Source organism: Bidens hawaiensis, unplaced genomic scaffold (genome assembly GCF_021521415.1).
Source record: "Bidens hawaiensis isolate Kalapana, Puna unplaced genomic scaffold, B.hawaiensis_p1.1 tig00003902_1, whole genome shotgun sequence".
NCBI classification, from domain to species: domain Eukaryota; kingdom Viridiplantae; phylum Streptophyta; class Magnoliopsida; order Asterales; family Asteraceae; genus Bidens; species Bidens hawaiensis.
Window position 1 is genome coordinate 1,121,938 of NW_027491226.1, and position 5,183 is coordinate 1,127,120.

The 5,183-nt window shown below is 38.5% G+C and overlaps 1 pseudogene; it reads right to left on the bottom strand.

Moving 5' to 3' along the window:
* Positions 1–1,653: 1,653 nt before the first annotated feature.
* Positions 1,654–3,961, bottom strand: LOC143624592 (L-type lectin-domain containing receptor kinase IX.1 pseudogene; annotated as a pseudogene).
* Positions 3,962–5,183: the final 1,222 nt, after the last annotated feature.

Consider the following 5,183-nt stretch of genomic DNA (forward strand, 5'->3'; position numbering starts at 1 on the left):
CTAACTTGTTTTCGCTGTCCCACGACCCACTGGTGAGGGTAATACAATAAGCCTTAGTAGTTGTTCATTTATGTTACACTTTTCATGAATTCATGTTATTGGATGTACACGCATCCACACACGTGTACCTTTTATGTTTGCTGAGTATACATGTATCCAGACACCCGTGTTACAGTTATCTAGCCACTGATCAAAATCATTCATCTCCTATCTTTATATCTCCTTCACTTTATTCAACCGTCACACTCTCTCTCCCTCTTTAAACAATTTCTTTACTTCCATTTTACATCACCGGATCCTTAAATTGTTGAACAAAAACGATGGTTTTAAAGAAGTCTTTCCGGATTGTTGAGTTGGAAGACCGACGATCTGAACGGGATCTAACATCTTTCAGTCACCGGAAAAAGATCGGGACCCTAGATGATCCTTTGTCGTTCGACGAACAGATAGGGTTAAAAATCTCGGAAACGAAATTCTGGGTTTCGATAGATCTGTAACGGGTGTTCATAAATCTGCAATCGAGAGAGATTTGGGTTTCCCGGGGTATTTGAAACGATTAGGTGCTATTGTTGAAGTGGTGGTGTCTAGATGGTAACGGAGGCGGTTAGGTTGTGGTGGTTGCTAGATGATTTACCGCTAGTGGTGGTAAAAGGAAGAGAAATGGTGTTTGGTGTGTAGATGGTAACGACGGGCTGTTAGATGGTGTTATAGTGGTATACCGGCGATGGTGGTGATGGTAGGGCGTCGTTGTGGTGGTATTGTGGTGAGTCTGGTAACAAAAGGAAGAGAAATAGTGTCTGTGTGTGTATGGTTTGTAAGAGACAGAACCAAAGAAATCATGTTTGTGTTGTTTGTGTATACAAGGATTCACGTGCCATATGTTCACCAACACTTAACGTATTTTACTCTAATATAACAAACTACGAGTCTACGATCTAATGCATCTACACAACTATATAGTCAAACCGAGCATAATATAACTATGATCTAATGCATCTACACAACCATATAATCACAGCCCAGCGCAACCCACGGGTTCTAAATTCTTGTTATATATTAACTTTGATTGATTATTTATATATTTTCACAAGTCAAATCTTGTAATGTATTTATTCTCTTTGCTTTTGATATATTTGAGTCCCTTACCTCAAAGTTGTGTTTTTGAAAAGAGTTCAGTTGATCATGTACAGTGCCTCATCAACACCAACGAACCATAGATTTTTTTTCAATAGAAATGGTTTTGTCACTCAAAAGGGGACGAGGACGCAGCTTGTTGTCCGCTTACCTGTCTCTTTATTATAATTGGATACTTTCTTAATTAAATATATAAATTCAAACAAGAACATTTAATACTTTTTGACGTATTACAAAGGCACGTTGTCATCACCAAGTGATTCAATATAACGACATTTTGTCGACATTTTAGTTTGACACCAATAATAAGAATTTTTTCCCCCCTTATTTGCTGGTACTGTCAACTGCCCATCGAATATTATAGCTCTCCATTAATTTTGTTTTGGGTAAAATCACGCCAACACATGTAAGATTAGAAATCACATAATCACATTACAATTTAATGCTTGAATATAACTACAGAAGAAAACAATTAGAAAAACAAGATTTAACATGATTCTACGGATCAATCAAGGCGATCAGTAATTCTGTTGTGATGGTTTTGGAACAATCAATATAAAATACAATTGAAGGCTCCGGTTAATGAAGTTGTTCTACGGTTCCCAATCTATTTAGGTGGAATGCAATAGTGATACAGATGGAGAACAAGAAGAAGTTGTTGATGATGTCGTTTGCTTCGATGAATCTGTGTTAGAGATGGTACGTACTGATTGGTTTTGGGCAACGCTAAATGGCGAAGACATGGAACGCATCGAATAAGACGCCACAGGAATATTTGAGGGGAGTATAGGAAGGGAAGATTCAGAGTCCAATACTTGAATCACTTGTCTCATTGATGGCCGACTATTTGAATCAGGATGCGCACACCATAACCCAATGATCATGAACTGTTTGATTTCCTCTTCCTTAAAATCCGATCCTAGACGTGGATCGACTGCGTCTAAAAGTTTCCTAGTCCCATACAGCTCCCAAACCCATTCTACCAACCGTGTTTGGGGGTCTTGAACATCATAATCTATGGGTTTCCGTCCACAAGCTATTTCTAATGCAACAACTCCAAAACTAAACACATCTGATTCTTTACTGGTCTTACCGGTTACTATGCACTCAGGAGCCATGTAACCCAAAGTTCCAGCCAACATGGTTGTTTGCAATCGTTTATCATGGTCAACTAGCTTAGCTAACCCGAAATCACCAAGCTTTGCATTGAAATTTGAATCTAACATCACATTACTTGATTTGATATCTCTATGTACAACACATTGCTCCCATTCCTCATGTAGATACAATAAAGCGCAAGCCAACCCATGAGCAATCTTGTATCTTGTTCCCCATGACAGCAAGCTCTTATACTTGAAAAGATGTGAATCTAAGCTTCCATTTTCCATATACTCATAAACAAGTAGAAGTTCGTGTTTCTCATGGCACCAACCAATGAGTTGCACCAGGTTTTTATGCCTCAGTCGGCTAATGATCTTGACTTCTGACGCGTACTGCTTGATCCCTTGCTTGGAGGTTTTTGACATCCTTTTTACCGCAATGTACGTTCTTGATTCTTTCAAGAAACCTCTGTAAACACCACCAAAACCGCCCTCCCCGAGCTTCTCCTTCAAGGCAAAGTCACTGGTTGATTGAGCTAATTCTTGGTAGGAAAATCTTTTCGGCCCACTGCCCATTTCAAAATCTTTATTCATCTCAATTTCAAATTCAAGTTCTTCAGCATCATCTTCCTTGCCTTTTGCACTCTTCCATCTCCATAAAACAACCGAAAGTAAAACCAGAAAAGAAACCGTAACCGGTAATCCAACTTTTAGTCCCAGCTTGCTCTTTTGCCCTTTCACTGGATCAGGGGTTTGGTCTATACCCGAGCTTTCAAAACTCCAAGATTTCAAGATATTTTTCTGAAACGCCAATCCGGTAGCTGCTGAAAACCCAATAATAACGTTTTCAGACAATTCATTCTTGAGTTCAACTGTGTGGCTAAATCCATCTGTTACGACTGTATTGTTTTGATAACCATTCCAGAACGAAACATTTAATGTTTTTGAATCTGAATCATACCTGATCCAAGCTTGACACACTCCCCCGCCGGTTACATTGCTTAACCATTTCTTGTACGCTTCAGATTGAAGCGAGCTTTTGCTGATACCTACGTGATCACCCATGTGAGTATCATTAAGCTCAAATGGATCCCAGCTGTCCCTGAAAGTATCAAACTCCACAGCAACAAACCTAATCCTCGTGCTTTGTGAGTCAGTCATCGGAAGCCCCATGTTTCCCTCAGGTTTGAGCAGCGTATTATTCTCAGCAAGGAAGAATGCGAGGCCATAACTGTAATTCGAATCCCCATTTGAATCAATCACAAAGGTAAAATTGGTAGAGAAGCTCGCTTGGTCATTAGAATTTCTGTCATAAAGGCGAAATTCATTGTAGTATGTCACTCGTCCGGCTATTTGGCTCTGGTTACCAACCGGGGTCAACTGGATTCCATCCTCGGAGAAGTTAGCTCCGTCCAATCGAATATGTTGTTCCAGCTGACTCTGATTCTGGGGACTCACAAAAGAATAATTGAAAGAAAGTGAGGTTATGTATGGGATCAAGACAAGAATGAAGCAAGTGATCAGATGGGTGGTAATGAATTTCATGATTGTGGGAACTTGGTACAAAGTTGCAAGTTGTTGGTTTTTTAAGATTATATGAACTCAAGTCAACGAAACAATCTACTAGAGAATATTGATTACGAAATGAAACTGTGGCTAATATTTCTTTGAATGTTTTGCAACGTCAACCTCAAAGAAGCCGTAGAAAATAATTTATTGTAAAAGTCATACCTGATCAATAATATGTCCACATGAAATATCGATCTTACATTAATAATTGCTACGAAAATAATATCGATCTAACATCAAGACTTTTAAGCGTAAAAACACTTCGATCATTCAGACGAGATTGAGAATGCTTAATTATTTTTGATAAAATCTTTGATCCTGAACTGGTTGAACTGCTTGGATCTTTCTCCAAGAATTTAGAGTTTGTGGGCTCAATCATGTCTGGTAAATCTTTATTTGCCTGATTCGAACTCTTCGAACGAGTCGTTAATCGATGTTTGATGTCATAGTTTCTCTAGCTGGCTGTAACAAAGAATCCCAATCGTCCGAATTACTTGCCAGCAATCATCGGTTTGGCTTCGGACGGGCGTAATCTTTATCTAGCTAGCCCTATAAATTGATTTGATAGCCTTCAAGGAAACATAAGAAGGAAGAAAGCTGGGATTTCCTGACCATTTGTCAATCAATGTAGAACGATGATTTGGCTGATAATATCTTTATATTAATTAAACTCTAGATTTGGCAATAAGATTAGATTTCACATTTCAGTTGGTTGGATAAATGAGAAGACAATGTGTGGATAAGGTGAAGGAAAATATCTGCAGATGAAGAACAAGTTGTCTGTAACCATAGGAATTGGATAAGGTGTGTGTGATGCAAAGAGGAAGTGAGTTAGTGCTTGGTAAATAGGATCGTTTTTCCTGGGCTTCAGGATTGTTTACTGTTTGCCTCACTATTTAATTATTATTTACCCTAAGTTTGTTAGTATTGTGTGTCATGATTTGTTAAGAGCAATCATTAGGATAGTTACTGCTATATCATTATTATAATATTGATCTAAAACATCAGGACTTTTTGTTGGTATGAGAGAAACAGATAAGGGCCAAATTGCAACAAGGAATGAAAGCTCAAGGATGTTTTGATTAATGAACAAGACATTGGTTATTCACACACCCTTAACCTATCCACACACCCTTTAACATAGGATTCCATACGATAGTATAGCCCTTATACGATCGTCTGTAGGGTGTGTGGATAACCTAAGGGTGTACGAATAACACATCCCAGCATTGGTTATTCACATACCCTTATGAAAGCTGCACATTAAACTGCGTTAAATAGAAAAAGACATACATAAAAAAGAGGAACAAACTAACGGTCACAAGGGGAAACCTCTTGACCGGTTATTCAGCGACTACCAACTAGAACAATAGAAGCGTG